The 20,360-nt window shown below is 34.9% G+C and overlaps 1 protein-coding gene and 1 long non-coding RNA gene across 2 annotated transcripts in view; both read right to left on the bottom strand.

The window, feature by feature from the left end:
* The window catches only part of LOC127864616 (uncharacterized), a 45,476-nt gene that overhangs the window by 5,169 nt on the left and 19,947 nt on the right, over positions 1-20,360 (bottom strand). The gene's annotated exons all lie outside the window — the stretch shown is intronic.
* Positions 4,151-6,690, bottom strand: LOC127862887 (uncharacterized). The gene is made up of 3 exons (XR_008040838.1): positions 6,584-6,690; positions 4,966-5,076; positions 4,151-4,346 (listed from the first exon to the last, which is right to left on the bottom strand). It is a non-coding gene; the product is annotated as an uncharacterized LOC127862887 (long non-coding RNA).

Here is a 20,360-nt window from a genome sequence, read left to right as displayed (position 1 = left end):
TACCAACCCTGAGACGCCCCACCCACATTGGCCACACCCACCCAAAATTGCCTTTAACTATAACTTCTTCATTTCTACACCGATTTACTTCTTATTCATACTGAACTATTCTTATGACAAAACGGTCAATGTCAACTATGCATAGCCCCATTACCAACCCTGGGGCGCCCCACCCACATAGGCCACACCCACCCAAAATTGCCTTTTACTTTACTTTTTCATTTCTACACCGATTCACTTCTAATTGATACTGAACTTCTCTTATGACAATACGGTCAATCTCAACTATGCATGACCCCATTACCAACCCTGGGGCACCCCTGGGTCAAACATGCTGCGTGGGGATACACGTCGGCCTCTGCTGCGCCATTTCTAGTTATAATTGTACACTGTAACTCCAATATAGTGCGGTCCGTTATAACGCTGTGTCCAATATAAGGCGGGGGGTCCTTGGATCCCGTTTTTTCTCCAGCCTTCAATTTCTGATTCAAATCCATTTTATGCAGCTTCATGTATTTTCATAAATTCAATCAATTTGTAAGTATGGCGATCACAGCTTGATTGCTTTATCCGTCCGTTTAACTGATTTTAATCAATACGAGGTTAAACGACACTCGACAGGTAATTGGTGTTAATCTGTTGTGTAATGTCAATAAAGGTGTGAAAACTCGCGAGTTTGGTTTATTACATGTATTCCCTATCGGAGCGGTTCGGTGCGCTAATTTCAATAAGGCAAGTGCAAGTGGAATAATTATCAAATTAAAGATATTTAAAACGATTACCTGTTTATGTTTTGTATTTATCGTGTATTGTATTTTATTGTATAAGCTTTGGCTGTGTGTGTTATCGTTTATTATATGCTAAACATGCTTGATAAATAAAAATATCTTTGTGTGTGTTCAATGTTTCAGTACGTATACGAAAAATAAATTTTAAAATCCTGACGATTTATTTACATGCTAATGCAGTGTAATTGTCAACTGAGATGCACTTCAATTTTTGCCCGTTATCAGAAAGTCCACGGAAAGCATGTGTTTTACATGCTGCGTATGACGCAATAAAACATTCCTTTGTACATGTGTCGTATTGCATTCAATCTTAATTTAAATTTGCTCGTTCAATGAAAGCTGTGTCCCATAATGCACTGTTCTAATTTTTCTGAAAAATGGAGTAGACATATGAATTTGATTACGAAATTTGTAAATATATTTCTTGCCATAAATGTTTAACATTATTTTTTCGTAAGTGATGTTGTAATTATATTGGATTATCGGATAAATGTGCACATTAGAAAAGCTGTATGTATATTATCGTTCGATTCGGTTTATATGCATGTATTTGCGGATGACAACACAGCATGGCAATACGCAGGACCTATACTATAGGCTATACTTATGATACCTGTTTTTATAGCCCCCTTGAATAAATAAGCTCAACACTTATAACGCTGTCCGTTTATAACGCTGTTGTGTGGCTTGGACCCCGTCATCCGCGTTATATTGGAGTTACAGTGTAGCAAAGTCTATTTTTTATAAAAAAATTACATTTTAAAATATGTGTCGATTGTAAAATAAACAGTATTGCTACTAGAGGACTGACAATTTACATCAATATTTATTGTCATGTAATTTTGCCCACGTGCATGTCCCTTTAACCAAACAATCATATCTTTTTCAATTGTGATAAGCGTAACTAAAAAGGATTGATGATACATGGATACGTCTACAGTAACATATTAATCGTCAGGGAAACTCGTGCAACTCTGTATGTTTGTTCGTAATTTTTTGACACTTTTGGGACAAATTCAGGATTGCAGAGGTATTCATGTACTAAGAAAACATATCTAGTTGTTTACATTGTTTTCACTTTTGATATTGTAAACCTTGACAACACTATGCATAATAATGCAAGAAAAGATCATTACTGTTCTTCCACCCCACAAAACAGGCATGACTTCCAGATTTTTTTTAATTAGCAAGCAATGAAAATCATATAAATTATTGTTTAATAAACCGGCTGGGACTGTTTTTTTGCAAGCACCTGTCTAAAATGTTTTAAAATTCAATCAGTGAATGCATTTTATTATGGCAGTACTGTAATATATCTGTACAATGCCTAATGTTCCTTCATAGTTTTATCATAATTGAAAATCTGTTTACAAGATTGTTATTATGTGTATTAAATGTTCTAAACCTGACTACTACATATACACCATTATAATTTCATGTTAAAAGCTTCTGTGACCTTTGAACTATTGACCTCAAAATGGATTGGCCTCTTAATCTTCTTCGATGTAAACATAAAACATTTTGCATGTAGGTCAAAGCATTCCCTAGATATTGTCTAGAAACAATTGGTCTACGGGTCCTCTTTTTCTTACCCGGGTGTACTTTGTCCAGGGTTTTCCATGGAAATCCATGGAAAATATGAGGCTGGAGTATTCGGACTAAGTTTCCAGCCTTTTCCAGCGTCAATATTAAAAAAAAAGGGTGGAAAATTGTCCATGGTATGTGAAAATAGCCTGGAATATTTTCCATGGTTTTCCAGGCTCCCTGGAATAATTACCATGGAAAAATTTCCAGGGTTTTCCAGCCAGCATGGAATAAATACCGTCCGAATACTCCATGTAATCTGGAAAACCATGGAAAACCATGGATTTTTTTCCAGGGTTTTCCAGATTACATGGAGTATTCGGACGGTATTTTTTCCATGCTGGCTGGAAAACCCTGGAAAATGTTCCAGGGTTTTTCTTTGTTTAATATTCCATGGATGCCTGGTATAACATTTACCAGCGTTTACCATGGTCACTGAATAGAAAAAGAAATTTCTGGTCTAAAAACAATATTCATGTATTAAATGAATACAATACTCACAGCTTAAATAAATCATAATTAAAGGTTAGATTAAAACAAAACAAACAAGGGACAAAATTGTCACAAAACCAGGTTTTCATTGTGAAAAAAAATCTGATAAAGGGAGAAAACTCAAACTGAACTTTTGAAATGACCAAAAAAAATTAACCCCCTTTGTAAGGTTTTTTTTTTTTAAATCTATTTTTAGTCGTGGCGACCTTGACATTGGAGATATTGACGTGATTCTTTCGTGGGACACACCGTCCCATAATGGTGAACAAATGTGCCAAATGATTTTAAAATCTCACAATGAATGACATAGTTATGGCCAGGACAAGCTCATTTATGGCCATTTTTGACATTTGAACTCAAAGTGTGACCTTGACCTTGGAGATATCGACGTAATTATTTCGTGCGACACACCGTCCAATGATGGTGAACAAATGTGCCAAATGATTTTAAAATCTGACGATGAACGACATAGTTATGGCTCGGACAAGCTCATTTATGGCCATTTTTGACCTTTGAACTCAAAGTGTGACCTTGACCTTGGAGATATTGACGTAATTATTTCGCGCGACACACCATCCAATGATGGTGAACAAATGTGCCAAATGATTTTAAAATCTGACAATGAATGACATAGTTATGGCCCGGACAAGCTTATTCCGCCAGCCCGCCAGCCCGCCAGCCAGCCAGCCAGCCCGCCAGCCAGCCAGCCAGCCAGCCAGCCAGCCCGCCCGCATTCGTCAATCTAATAACCAGTTTTTTCCTTCGGAAAACCTGGTTAAAAATCAACATAATGCCTTAGTTTCTTCGATGTATTATTTTGTTCACAATTCATCAAAATATAACATCAGATTACAAATTGTGTTACATTTATTTAACAAATTATTCAGATCAAACAAGTGTTGTTTAATACATGCTTACAAAGCCTCTAGGTCCATTATCATAAATCAGGCCCTTACATAACAGAACAGGCGCTACTTTAAAAGTTAAAAAGTATAATGCAACCTTAACAACATGTATTCAAAGTAACAAAATACAAGCAAGTCAAGTAATATACAGTAACAATTCACGAACCCTGTACAAACGATATACAAGAAACAAAATGAAAAATTAAATTTATTTTAGCTACTTCATGTTTGTCACAATATATGTAGCTGCCCATGAGCACAAGGATACTATTTTTCTCAGCTACTTTCACTTTAATGCAATTAAGGTGCTAAATTTCATTAAAATACTTTTATATAATTTTATTGTTCAAAGAAATTCAGAACATAATGCATGTACATGTATTACTCTCCAAGTGACAGTTTAAAATATAATTGCAAGTCTAAAACTTGTGAAGGCAGCTTAGTAAATTATAAGTACCCAGGTGGGATAAAATTACAGTTTTTAAAAACTTTTTTGTTAATTAGCTAGGCTTTAGTAGGTCGTGGATCTTTTATAGAACTTGGACTGCTGTTATACTGTACGGCTCCTGCATGATCTCTGAAAGAAAAACAAAGCAAACAATATTACAAGAAAGTCATAAGTTTTTTACATTTATCTGTAAAAGTAAATGTGCAGCAATCATATGATTGAATATCTATACTTCAATGCTCATTCATATTTTAATCTATTTTAGATATTTCATATCACTGCTCAATTCGGTACATCTGGCTTTTTTGTATTTGAGCGAACATTTACGATCCTAAGTAGTTAGCAATTATTTCTTTTCCATTTACTGAAATTTATTCTCTTAAAGTTTGCAAGCGGGCTTTAATCTATTTGCAAACAGGCAACCACACAGGAAAACTGAGACTTTCAAGTGAATAAATTTGTGATTTAACTTATATTTTTATATGACTCTCTTTTATTTTGAAATTTATATTGTTGTTTTCTTAAATGCCCCAAAACGGGGTACACTAGCATGTATCTGGAAACTCAATCATATATAGGAATTTTATATTCAGATATTTCTATATGAAAGTTATGCTAATTTGCTAATTCATATAAAAATAACCTGTAATTGAAACTAGACCAAAATATTGGATACCAAAAAGACAAAATACTTTCAGGTGGTTAACACTAAATTACTTATATGAGCCCGGGGCATAACAATATTTACCATGAATTTGTGGCCATGTTAGTCCTCTTGGTAAATGCGCCAAAAGAGCCGCTTTGCTGTCTTGGGTTATTTCCCTGCCAAACTCTGCAGTATCTTCCATCAACTGGTCAGCTACAGTTAAAGCACATAATGAAAATGTATATAGAAAATAATTCAAGTTTTGATTTAAATATTTAGTAAAATGGTCTTTAAATAATAACTTACAATGAAGTTAATACATCACAAAGCATAGCATAACAAAATTTGTAGGTATGATTAGTACAAATTTATTATTGCTATAATTAGAATGATGTGTAATTCTATTGGTATGAAAATGCACAGTGAAACCTAAAAAACAATGCTATTGGTTTAATTAATTTATTTATAAACATTAACAGTATTAATGAGCATTGAGTTCTCATCATGCACAGCACATAACTCCCTTAGCCTCAGTTCCCTAGCCATGCATTATAAACTTCCGATACTACATTCAAGATTATTAATATCTCCACATAGGACTTACAGGGGTTTTTTTTACTAAGAAAGTGACGCCGATATTCGGCGTCTTCCCCTACCAGAATTTTTCCCCTCAAAATACAATTTCCCCACCAAAAATATCATTTTTCACCAAAATATAATATTTTCTCTCAAAGAAATGTTTATTTTTCCTTTGGGCATTCGACAATTATCCAATTTGCACCATGTACAACGATCTTTCTCTCTCTCTCCAGACGAACACAAAAAATCTGGGAATCCCAGTTATTCTAAATATAGCTCTTAAATAACGTTATGTAAACTGGGCAACTAATCGTAATAATCATGTGACTATTTAACTGGATACCGGTCTTGCGCGAGAAGGGTGTTTCGTCAATAAATTACCAGAAACCAGTCGAATTTTCAGCCGGGCTATGTGCAAGCCAAGATATAAACGTGAAAACAGAAAAAAATGTCTCACAATTGGCGTTCTTACACAAACAAAATAAAACATTCGGACTCGGAAGATACTGAACGCATCGAGGCATTTTTTAAGAAAGAATCATCGAAAACCGTTATAACCCATCAGGATTCTGAGGTAATCAACATCGAACATTGTGAAAGTGAAAGTAGACAATCGGCAGCTGCTGCTCCTTTCCCTTCCAATACTGTAGCAGATCAAGATCGTCAACCCATTCATCATGAAATTGAAATCACAAAATTGACATCGTCCCCCGGCCCAAGTACAGAAATATAGTTGAAAACATTTCTCATAATTAGATCTACACCTGCAACTTAATTAAGGACTTTGACTTTAATACGTGTTAAATGTGTTTTAGACCAAAAAGGACGGAGACAAGCCTCTTTTGATGAGTTATAGACATTGAAATGAACAGTTTTTATTTTTTCCCCTAATATGTCTCTTTCGCACTCTTTTTTCCCCTTTCACCCAGCGTCCAGCGTCTTCCCCTTTCTCTAAAAAAAACCCCTGTGACTTCCTTTATCAAGCTGCAAACTGCACTTAGTGAAAATGTGTGTGACAGCTGCTTTAAAAGTTCTATATTTGCCATACTTTTACCTAAAATGTCACATAAAAAAGGTCTACAATGATGACATAAGAAGAATAAATTTAAAGGAATATTTAGAAATAATGAAAAGCACAAACCTTCAGTTGTTGTTCTATTCCTAGACAGACTTCTGAAACACTTGTATGCATCACTTTTTAACAACATTTCATGTCACTTTCCAAATGATATCCATACATTATAATTTTAAGAAGTTCTTGTTAATGGAAAAACTCATTAACTCTACTGTTTGTGAACATTACATTAACTTCATTTTAACAACAAGTTTAACCTGCATATTTACTGCAATATGCCAGAATTTCAATCTAACAGGTCAACTTTCTGTATTTGAACTCAGCCAATCAGAAAAGGCTGTGATATTTTATAACCAATAGATTAGCAGCGGACATATCTGACTCACACACAGGTTTATCAGATAGTTTGTTAATTGCAAACCTGGACTGTAGTTAAATATTGAGTGTGTATACACCTTGAACAGGGTTAAAAAATTTAAACTTGTAGACATTGCTTTGAAAGTTACTACTATTACTTCTACTACTAGTACTACTACTACTACTACTACTTCTGCAAAACTACTACTACTATTACAACAACAACAACAACAACTACTACTACTACTACTACTACAACTACTACTACTACTACTACTACTACTACTACTACTACTACTACTACTACTACTACTACTACTGCTTCTTCTACTTATACTACTACTACTACTACTTCTACTACTACTACTATTACTACTACTACTACTGCTGCTACTACTGCTACTACTACTACTACTGCTTCAACTACTACTACTGCTTCAACTACTACTACTACTACTACTGCTGCTGCTACTGCTGCTGCTGCTACTACTCCTGCTGCTGCTGCTACTACTACTACTGCTACTGCTGCTGCTGCTGCTACTACTACTACAACTCCTGCTGCAGCGACTACTACTACTACTACTGCTGCTGCTGCTGCTGTTACTACTACTACTACTACTACTACCACTACTACTACTACTACTACTACTACTACTACTACTACTACTACTACTACTACTACTACTACTACTACTACTACTACTACTACTACTAGTACTTCAACTACAATTGCTACTACTACTGCTACTACTACTGCTACTGATGCTGCTACTGCTACTACTGCTGCTGCTGCTACTTCTACCACTGCTACTTCTACTACTACTACTTCTTCTACTACTACTGCTGCTGCTGCTTATGCTACTTCCTTAACTACTACTACTACTGCTGCTACTAGTATTGTTATTATTATTTATACTACTATTGCTACCGTTACTGCTACTATTCCTGTAAATCCTAAAACAACAACACAATAATAACTGCTACTACTGCTACTGTCACTTAAATTTGCACCAATAGTATAATTATCAGTAGTTTAACTGCTTATACAACTTATACAACAACCACTTTTACTTCTACTCCTACAACATATTCTACTGCCAGCCTCAGCATTACTACTTCTACCACTACTACTACTACTATAACTACTACTATTTCTGCCCAAACTATGCACATTGTTTTATGTTTTATTCATATGTTGTGTAAATTGTTGAACTCTGATTTACTTTGAATAAAATGTGTTGCATTTTTATAAGTTATTTTCTCCTCTTATAAAGACTAAGTTTTTTCCAGGGTCAGCTGAAAATGTTAGAGTCTTTTCCATGCTTAAAAAATTCTATGTTCCACTTTCCATGCTATCTGGAAATATTTTCCATGGTTATCCAGCCTAAATCCAGCGTTTTCCATTCCTTTTCCATGCTTTTCCATCCAAGGCTGGAAAATGCTTGGAAAAAAAAGTCCACGTTTCATGGACGTTTCTAGAACAAAACCCTGGAAAACCCTGGAAACTGTTTCAAATTCCAGGGATTTCCATGGAATTCCATGTTATACCATGGATTTCCAGCCTAAGTTCCATGATTACCCTGGACAATGTACACCCGGGTAACAAGCAAATTCGTAGAATTGATATCCCTTGCAACATATGATTTGTTTGAGGATGGGTGCAAATCAGACGGATATAACCAAGGGCCATAACTCTGTTATTTCTAGATGGTGTACAATGCCATTTGGCATGCATCATCCTCTTATCCATATATATATATATACTATTACCACGATTCAATGAAATCCGCCAAAGCACTTCCAAGATATGGCTCTGGACACAAAAGTAATGGACGGACAGCTGGACAACCCCAAAACAATATCCCTCCACCTCTGGCCTCTGGCGGGGGATATATACTCATACCAAGTTTCAATTAAATCCGCCAAAGCACTTCTAAGATATGGCTCCCGACACAAAAGTGCCTATAGTAAAAAGCATTTTTTCAAGATACAAAGGGCCATAACTCTGGTTTTAACAGATGGTGTACAATGCCATTTGGCGTGAATCATCCTCTTATGCATATATATACTCATAAGAAGTTTCAATGAAATACGCCAAAGCACTTCCAGGATAAGGCTCCGGACACAAAAGTGACGGACTGACGGACAGCCGGACAACGCCAAAACAATATTCCTCCGCCTCTGGCGAGGGATATATACTCATACCAAGTTTTAATGAAATCTGCCAAAGCACTTCCAAGATATGGCTCCGGACACAAAAGTGCCTATACAAGGTGCCTGAACCACGTGACTTTGTCGGCTATGTGTGGGACAATCGGATGTAAACAAAACGTCGCTTCAGGAAACGTTTTTGATAATTTCTTTATTGTTTCAAAACCATTTTCAAAAAAACAAAGACAAGTGCCCGGTCATTGTCAAAAGACACAACTTTGGTAAGTTTGCGCTTAATTAATTAAGTATTTTTTCCAAAAAGTGCAACCGCGTGCTTGAAAACACACGAAGTGAAATGCTATGTGTGGTATATTTTTTATTCGATCAACAAAAACGTTGATTACAATGTTGTCGAGGGTTTAAAAAATAGGGCGGACATTGTAATTCTTCATAGAGAAGCTACAAACATTGTATGTTTGCGCAAATACATCTGATTCGGAGTGTGTGTATGAAAATGTAATGATGCTATGTGTGGGACAATTTTTTTAAATGCTATATGTGGTATTCAAACTAAACTAGAGAATTGAAAGATTTACATTAACGTCAATAATATTTAAAGTCTGTCTGAATAACAACAGTTGGTCAATAAACATTGTTGGTAGAGTTTTGCGCGCCTTAAATATGATAATCCTATACGTTCATGTTACTAAAAATTATCATTATTGTCGATAACTTATATTCATATTTTGTTTACTTTTAGAATGCCATTTGTTTGCGAACAGTGTGGCAGAGAGGTCAAAACAAGGTCGGGGATCTCCAAACACAAAGCCACCCACGCTCGGACAGGAAAATAGTTCCGTTGGGCAAACTTTTTCTTGTTTGTTTCTATAAAATTGATTGTTACAAAATGTTGAATTTTCAGTGAATTGTTACTGCCAACTAATGCACTTGTTTAATACACAAAATCGTAAGGATTGTTTGTGCATGATGTCATGTGAATATTATTGCAACAAAACTACAAAAAGTGTTAGTTGTGTGTTTTTTAGCAGGAATGTGTAGGCATTTTTGACTGTAACAATAGTTAAATAAGCATAAAGAGATCATATAGCATTTTGAAACAAGTAGACACTAGGATCAATAACATTTTTTTTCTTGAAAATCATGTATTTGTATCTAAATCCTATTGAGCTATCTGATATTTCACGCAGGCTATTTTTTTTAAGTTTAATAATTTATTTCATTTGTATTTTTTTATTTTCAGGGAGATTAAAGTATTTTTGGAAGCACCTTCAAGAGACGTACTGATATCTTGATCAATGAAAAGTTGTCATATACAAACATGTATAGTAAATGTTCCAAAGTTTAAATGACTGTTTGTTTTATTACCAGATGGTGCAAGTATTGCAGGGAAAGAAAGCAATCAAAGTAAACATTACATAAAAATTTGACATTTCAACAAATTGAACAACATTATATGATTTAATGTTAATTACTTGGTGCAGTGATAACAAGATCTTGCAGCGCCCTTTCATGACCGAGGCGAATGAGTATTTTCATTAAACACTCTTTTCAGTTACTAGTATTCAGATTTTCATTTGAATTTGAGTAAATGAAGTATTGATGCAATTCAATATGTTTGTTGGTATAATAACCCCCACAAGTCAAGACGTTTTGGTGATGATCATTTGTTATGACTTAATTGGAGCATTCATATGTTTGAATAGCAAGGTTAGCAAATTCATAAATTGACTGATTACAATTTCTTTGTGAATACTAATGCACTTCTTTATGTATTTGGTGCTTTAATTTCTGTTGTTACATGTGCATGCTAGTTATAAAGTAATGTTATTATTAATGACGTGATTATTTTGATATAGTGAAGATATTCATATGGAGATAATATTGGAATAGACCACAAACAAGCATTATTGGATTCGAAGATGTTCATATGGAGATGATATTGGAATAGACCACAAACATGCATCATTGGATTTAAATTGTTATTTGTTATGAAACACCTGTTTTATTAACACACATAATTAGATTTTATATTCATCTAATCAATTTGAGTAAAAACATAGATACACAATCCATAAATATACACACATATCAATACACACACTTTGTTTTGCTTATGCAAAAATACATGTTAAATGGTATGTTTGCATAGTTAGTTGAAATAGCTTTCCATAAACATCACAGAATGAAGCGGGGTCCCTGTCTCTGTCACTGTGGTTTTGATAATTAACTTGCCACATATCACCTTCCGTGTGGTTTGATGGTGTTCCTGTAGTTCTTACACAGCTTCGAACGTTAAAAGCGTTACAGATCGTTCAACTAATCCTTTTCAAGTCTGAAAAACAATAGAAGTAAAACCCATTTTAAAGCATGTGCTATTATTTTCTTTGTCATTCATTAAAAAATGGACCAAATTCAATAATCAGGCAGAAATATCAATCATTATATTTATTTATATATTATCTTATTTATATAAGACAATAAGTACAACAAAGAAATATTATATTTCAACATAACATGTATGCTTTTATAAGAATTATGTTCAGTTTACCATAAATTGTTTAATTATTACACGATTACTTCAGTATTCAATAATGTAACATTTGGTTAATTTGATATATTTTCAGGACAGACTTAAGTTTATGTTCTAGATTCTTACAAAACTGTCTTCAGATTAAATGCAGAACTGACGGGCAAATTCTTGTATACCACACATAGCATTTAAAAAATGTGTCCCACACATAGCAGTATAACATTTATATACACACACTCCGAATTAGATGTATTTGCGCAAACATACAATGTAAGTAGCTTATCTATGAAGAATAACAATGTCCGCCCTATTTTTTAAACCATCGACAATATTATAATCAATGTTTTTGTTGATTGAACAAAAAATATACCACACATAGCATTTCACTTGATGTGTTTTCAAACACGCGGTTGCACTTTTTGGAAAAAATACTTAATTAATTAAGCGCAAACTTAACAAAGTTGTGTCTTTTGACAATGACCGGGCACTCGTCTTTGTTTTTTTGTAAATGGTTTTGAAATAATGAAGAAATTATCAAAAACGTTACCTGACGCGACGTTTTGTTTACATCCGATTGTCCCACACATAGCCGAAAAAGTCACGTGGTTCAGACACCTTGCTATAGTAAAAAGCATTTTTTCAAGATACAAAGGGCCATAACTCTGCTTTTAACAAATGGTATACAATGCCATTTGGGGTGCATCATCCTCTTATGTATATATATATACTCATACCAAGATTCAATGAAATCCACCAAAGCACTTCCAAGATATGGCTCCGGACACAAAAGTGCCTATAGTAAAAAGCAGTTTTTCAAGATAATAAAGGGCCATAACTCTGTTATTAACAGATGGTGTACAATTCCATTTGGCGTGCATCATCCTCTTATGCATATATATACTCATACCAAGTTTCAATGAAATCCGCCAAAGCACTTCCAAGATATGGCTGTGGACACAAAAGTGCCTATAGTAAAAAGCATTTTTCAAGATACAAAGGGCCATAACTCTGGTTTTAACAGATGGTGTACAATGCCATTTGGCGTGCATCATCCTCTTATGCATATATATACTCATACGAAGTTTCTTTGAAATCCGCCAAAGCACTTCCACGATATGGCTCCGCACACAAAAGTGCCGGACGGACGGATGGACGGACAGCCGGACGGACGGACGGACTACGCCAAAACAATATCCCTCCGCCTCTGGCGGGGGATAATAAAGTCTCAGTATGAACAATCTAGCCTATGATGAGTGGCTTATGACATGCAACCTGGTTTACTATCTCACAATATGATTTGTTATTATTTATCCTATTTTGCTTTTGTTGTGGTCACTTGATTTATTTGTGGACAAGAAAAGACGCCATTGTAAAATATTTTAAAGGAGAATCCAAGAGATTGGTCTACTGTTTATTCATGTTTGATATTGACATTTCATACAGAAGCAAGCCTAGAGTCAATGATATTTTAAAAATTGGGAAATAAGAATAGAATTATATTTTGCAATTTAATGTATACTACACACAATGATAACAAGTGTTCTGCGGTCAGAGACATACACCCCCCCCAAAAAAAAACAGAGCTTTTAACTAGTGATCCCAATTTCAATAGGGTTCATCTACTGTCCAAGGCCAATGAGCATCTGAAGTATCAAGTAAATCAGTCAATTCATTGATGAGTTATTGATCAGAAACAATTTTCACACTTATTGTTACAGTGACCTTAACATTTGACCTAGTGACCCCAATTTTGACAGGGGTCATCTACTGTCCAAGGCCAATGTACATAAAGTATCAAATAGGATAGTGACCTTGACCATTGACCTAGCAATCTCAATTTACATCGGGGTCATCTACTGTCCAAGGCCAATGCACATATGAAGTATCAAGCTAATCAGTCTATTCGTTGATGAGATATTCATCGGATACCACTTAATGTGATAGTGACCTTGACCTTTGAAGAAGTGGCCTCAATTTCAATAGAGGTCATTTACTGTTCAAGGCCAATGCAAATGTGAAGAATCAAGTCAATTTGTTGACGAATTATTGATCGGAAACGATTTTCACACTTAGTGTGATAGTGACTTTGACCTTTGACCTAGTGATTACAATTTCAATAGGGGTCATAAACTGTCCAAGGCCAATGCAGAAGTGAAGTACATGTATCAAGCCAATCGGATAATTTGTTGACGAGTTATTGATCGGAAACGATTTTCACACTACATGTAAGTGTGATAGTCACCTTGACCTTAAAGCCTTGACCAAAACCTTTAAAGTCACCTTGACCTTAGCTCTTAAAACCTTGAATAGACTGATTTGACTCTACCAAATGTTCTTGTTCGTTATTTGTCCTTTTTTATAATAGTATTTTATTTGTTTTTATTGCACACGTGATTAACAAAATAATCCAAATAAAAGTGGTATTACTATAAGATATAATTCTAAGGTCTGTCTGTATTCATGGTCTTAAATCAGTCCTAAATACTGAAAATTGCTAGAAAATCTGATGTCGGTATTGTCTGTATTATTTCAAAAATAGATACTGCATTGACATTTTCTCTGATAAACAGAGATCGTACAAATGTAAACATTTAACACTTGAACAAAGCAACAAATCCAATTAATCAAACATGGGAACAAACTAAATAAACCAAAGTTTATAAAAAATAGCAGCCAGCATGCTGTGGTAAACAGACTCGCGTGCATTTCGGAATACTATACTGTGACTTTCCCGCTTTTGTAAATAAAATTATAAGATCAATGATTGCAATCAAAATGCACAAATAAGCAAACAATTAAATGATTATCTTATAATAAAAAGGAATGGTTCTATTGCATATTTATATAGATTTTAATACAAATACCATATTCAAATAAACATTTGACAATTTGACATTTTAGTAAAACTGTAGCTGTCAATTCATCAAATCAACTAATCAAAGAATCAAAGGACTGAGTGGTATTAATGATAAAATGACCTTGTATATGCTGTTTCAAGGTCATTCTGACTTTAAAAAGATATATTGATTACATAAATTTATCCTATATGTCAATGGCAGCCATCATTGAATCGATAATAGCAAAAACATGGCATGATGCCATACAAGCACCTCGTTTTTTTGCATGTCTACAAACCCATAAACTCAATTCCACTGAGAAACACCCTCTGCACTACATTTTGCAAACAGGTCCACATACCAAGTACATGACTAGAAGGCAATAATTGTAAAATACAAATAATGAATTGTGTGTCTTTTTCTGGTTGCCTTATACATGTTAACCCACAAAGTGCTCCTAACCTTGCACATTGAGGTTGTATGAAAAAGACCTGAATATGTTCATATTTTATTTATATATTCAAATACTGTTTAAAAAAAAAAGTAATATCTTTTAAAAACATATTCTGTGTATTATCCTCACTTTGAAATAAAGGTAGAACATTTACTTTTCTTAATAATGACATATATAAACCAGGGCTCAGCCTAGGTTCAAACTTGAGGGAGAAGTGACTTCTCCCTGAGCAGAAATTAGGGAGAAGTGAGGCCACTAGAAGGAGAAGTGATTTCTGTTCGGCGTTTAATAAAATTTTCGCTTGTTTTATACCCCTCATTACACCAATATAAAGAAGTGAAACTCCAGCTGCTGGAGCAGTATTGAATTTTCATTAAAAACAATTAGTTGGTCCTTTATTTAAGGCCAGCCTTAGTATCATCATCAATGACAAACAAATACTATTTTCAAATTCAATAAATCCTTGCAGATTAAGTCACATAAATCAATTCATACAAATAAAACTTGTAATTTCCATGTGCATCATAAAAATAAACAGTACTTTAATCATGCAATGACAATCCAATTCCTATTTACATCATAATGTACATGATAATTAGTCAGTGATTTTTTCACCCAATTGGGAACAGGTCCAGTACCAATGCCATTGGAAATTCTTACCATCATGAAATCACCAAATTGTGGTAAAAACGAGTATTAACAAAACACAATCTTAATGCATGGGACATACATACCTATTACTGTTTATCCGAATTGTATACATATCCGAAATATGTACACTTGAGAATGCCTTACTTGTTTCATTTAATAATCGAAATTTTCCTTGTTGTTATCTGGTTTAACAAACCTTATTACACGTACATGTTTGTTAAATCCAGTTAATGCTTTCTCCATTATTGAATCACCATTACTTGTAATTTGAATCGCCAGCTTTGAATTGAACGCGGGTTTAATGTTACAATACATCTGCCATTTGCAATGTCGAAGGTCATGAGTCATGACGTAGCAATTTTATTCTACTCGGATAATTTATATCTAATCGAGGAAATGTGTTTCTTCAATGTCTATTGTGTAGTATTAGGACTTGTTAGTATAAAAATGAACTGTGATTCCAGTTTATATAAGATGGGTGTTACTTGTAATCATCGGTGGATTAACAAACTGACAAAACTCGCTGGACTTTTACAGTAGTGGATCTACGTAATTAATAGACCTTTGATCAATTTTGTTTTTCTTTAATAAGTTTTCCGACTTTCTTTAACCGCGCCGTCTGTCAAAAACCTGTAATTATCGAATGGTCAATCAATTATCACGTAATCATTAGACAACTTACAGCACGCGCAAAGAGGTTGCGGGATATAAAATAAAGTCGTTTACGTATGGATACGGTAGATAAAATTATGGAAATTAGCACTACAGTTTGCACGGGTGGGTTGTTAGTTTTCGTTTATATGGTTATGAATTAATGTCTGACAAAATAAATTGCACATCAACTGGATAATTAGTGTTTATGAGTTTTGAAACACGAAACAAGTAAACAGTAGAACATACTAGAATAAATCGTATTCATATTTACTGTTGGGAATGTGTTGCGCGTGTAAACTTTTTTTTAGCGTAAATACATATCTATAGCGACGTCATTTCATCGCTCAGGTAAACTACTGCATATGTATATACAATGCGCGCGTTCTGATTGGTAACTATCGATGTTAATATACCGCTTAACTCCGCCTGCAAGGCGTGTACTAATTGGGCTTGCAGAACAGAGAACTATCCAAACTGTCGGGGAAATGACACATGCTATGATCTTTTGATCTAAACCGTTATTGTTTGGAGTGAATGCCCATGTATGCTAGTTGCCTGGATAAGCTTTCACAGCAGTCGATCTTTTGCTGTGATAATAAACTGATAACATAACAAGCGCCATCTGTGACTTTATGACATGTGAAAATAGAGAATTTTTAGATGAAAAAATTGAGAGGAAAAAACGTTGATGTTGTAAAAAAGAAGGCGAAGTCAACTTTAAAACAAAGATATAAATATTGTTGCGTTGTTATTCCCACGCTTTTCGGAGAAAAACAAGGGATTATGTGGTTATCTCCGTCGTCCGTCCATCCGTCCTGGCCACTATCTCCTCCTACACTATATAAGCACTAGAACCTTGAAACTTACACACATGGTAGCTATGAGCATATGTGCGACGGAATTTTGATCTGACCCTTGGGTCAAAAGTAATGGGCGTTGTGGTGGGGCCGTCAGAGATTTTCCTGAGACCACTATTCAAAAACGGCTCATAACTACTACAATATTTTTACAGTGACCTTGACCTCAACTTGAGGTCAGTTTTCAGATTTCGAAAATCTGCGACCGCGATTCAAAAAAGGCTTATAACTCATGTGTCCCTAGAGATATTGCTTTCATATTTGAAGTGCATGTGAATCTGAACAACACCTTTAAATGCGCATTCATTTGTTTACCCATGTGACCTTGACCTTGAACTTGAGGTCAGCATTCAGGTTTCCAAATCTGTTACCTCAATTCGAAAAAGGCTCATACCGACTGTGTCCCTTCAGAAATTGCTTTCATATTTGGTACGCATGTGTATCTTGACAACACCTTTCCATGCGCATGAAATTTTTAAACTTTGGGTCCGAGTTCAGGTTTCAAAATCTGCGACCGCGATTCAAAAAAAGCTCATAACATTTGTGTCGCTTTAGATATTGCTTTCATATTTGGTACACATGTGTATCTAGACAAGACCTTTCTATGCGCATAAAATTGTTGACCCTGTGACCTTGACCTTAAATGTAGGGTCCGCATTTGGATTTTGAAACCTATTATGTGGTTATCTGTGCCGTCTCTCCGTCCGTTCTGGCCACTATCTCCTCCTACACTATTAGCACTAGAGCCTTGAAACTAACACACATATGGTATCTATGAGCATATTTGCAACATTGCACTATTTTGAATTTTGATCTGATCCCTGGACCAAAAGTGAAGGGGTTTGGGGTGGAGCCGGGTCAGAGATGTTCACTCATGTGTTTTAGGTTATTTGACATTAACTTCTTCATTTCTTGACCAATTAACTTCAAATTGATACTGAACATCTTTTATGACAATACAGTAAATCTAAACTATGCATGGTCCCATTACCAACCCTGGGGTGGCCCTGGGTCAAACATGTGGTGTGGGGATACGCGTCGGCCTCTGCCACGCCATTTCTAGTTGTTTTTAATTTAAAAGTCTCATATCCACCGCATGAAAAGTTTGTCATGAAGTGTACGTATATTAAATCCCATAGAATTGTTAGTAGATACACATTTTACTATGTGAAATCACATCATGTCTGTCTTCATGTGGCTTATAATGAATGTATTTCTACATCATCGAAACATTTATATTTGATAAAGACGCATTTTTCTTTAATGCATTCAAATAACACTGTTAGATCCCAGTCATGCGAAAATTGGTCTAATAGCATATTTAAACAGCGTAGCTCATGCCCAGCCAGCGCACTTGTGCAGACTGGTGAGGGGCTACACTTTCCGCTATAAAAGGCACTCAAGGTTTCGTGATATCTCCTGAGTATCCTCCACATAATGCATATCCTGAAAAGACTGCTGGACTGGAGCTACACTAACAGCATATTGCATAAGACCCATTTTTACAAGATGCCGTTATTTAAAAATATATGAGACTTGTAAATAAAACTTCAAACCACAATACTTTTAAAAAGAAAATTAAAGTCACACTATTATTAATAGAAAAATGGCAAATGTCCGTAGCCAATTCTGGCTAGCAGAAAAGATCTTCCGACAGGCTGACTGCGTACGTCACAAATGTGTGGCTAGATAATAATGATGTTCTAGGGGATTATGTTAAAATCAGACAATGTAATAAATGGAGTGTATTCATTCTGGTTTGTTGGCGTTATGTAAAGGTCATTTAAGATATAAAACTTGGTTAAAAAGATGTCAAATACTGTAAACGTATAAAAATTTGTTGGTATGAAATTTCGTGGTTTAATAAAAAACAACTCATTCGTTGACAAATAATTTTAATGGATTTAAAATTAAAAAAAAACAACTAATTCGTTAATACGTAATTTCGTGGATTTCAAATTTTTGGGGAAGACTGACCGTCCTAATAATAAAACTTTTGTTAAAACAACCAGAGAAATAATGAAGCATAATATGCTAATCTGTGTTGACCGAAAGACTTGAGGTTAATGTGCGCTGAAGCATAAAAGTGTTGACGACAATTGTCCATAAGAGCGAAAAAGCGGCGCACTTGTGGGTCCCCACTCGCTAATTGCAATCAATGTTGATTTGACAATATTTGCAATTCTCAGTGAAATCGGTCACCGAGTAGCAACAATTGAGTTAAATACGGTCCCCAAAATACATGTGTGAAAACCGTTATGTCTCTTTTAACTTTAATTGGCATTAATTGACATATGTGATAAATCAGCAAACTGTTACTTGGAGGACACCACGTAATAGAGAACAATCGCTGATGTACAGTTAAATAAGGTGCTTGATTTAACAAGTATTATTACCCAAACACTTATCAAGAAAACAACATTATATATATATAATTGTATAAACTAGCATATCTCTATCAAACAATGTCTCTTTCAAAATGATTGAAAATGGGAACAGTTCAAACAAATATCTCGAATAAACGACAACAAAAGCAAATGTCTGAAATGACATTCGGAAAAGACCGATTTCGGATTAAAAAAGTATAAATAATCGTTGGTATTTGAATTCGTGGTTCATCGAACCAATGAAATCCATGAAAATTCGTACCACAGGAAATTTTATGGTTTTACAGTAAATTGATGTTTTGCTATTACCCACTACTGTCGAGGCTATGAGATAAATGCATACTGGGTGTACAGTTAATCACCTGCACCACACTCTTCAAAACAATCCATAGGGCCCTTTAACATCACCTGCACTACTCTTTACAACAATCCATAGGGCCCTTTAACATCACCTGCACTACTCTTTATAACAATCCATAGGGCCCTTTAACCAATCACCTGCACTACTCTTTATAACAATCCATAGGGCCCTTTAACATCACCTGCACTACTCTTTATAACAATCCATAGGGCCCTTTAACCAATCACCTGCACTACTCTTTATAACAATCCATAGGGCCCTTTAACCAATCACCTGCACTACTCTTTATAACAATCCATAGGGCCCTTTAACCAATCACATGCACTACTCTTTATAACAATCAATAGGGCTCTTAAACCAATCACCTTTCTAACTCTTCATTACAATCCATAGGGCCCTTAAACCAATTTCCTGCACTACTCTTTATAACAATCCATAGGTCCCTTAAACCAATCACCTGCACGACTCTTTATAACAATCCATAGGTCCCTAAAACCAATCACCTGCACTACTATTTATAACAATCTATAAGGCCCTTAAACCAATCACATGCACTACTCTTTATAACAATTCATAGGGCCCT

The sequence above is a fragment of the Dreissena polymorpha genome, chromosome 1, assembly GCF_020536995.1.
Source record: "Dreissena polymorpha isolate Duluth1 chromosome 1, UMN_Dpol_1.0, whole genome shotgun sequence".
NCBI lineage: Eukaryota > Metazoa > Mollusca > Bivalvia > Myida > Dreissenidae > Dreissena > Dreissena polymorpha.
The sequence above is the reverse complement of the archived record's forward strand: the minus strand, read 5'-3'. Positions and strand labels throughout refer to the sequence as shown.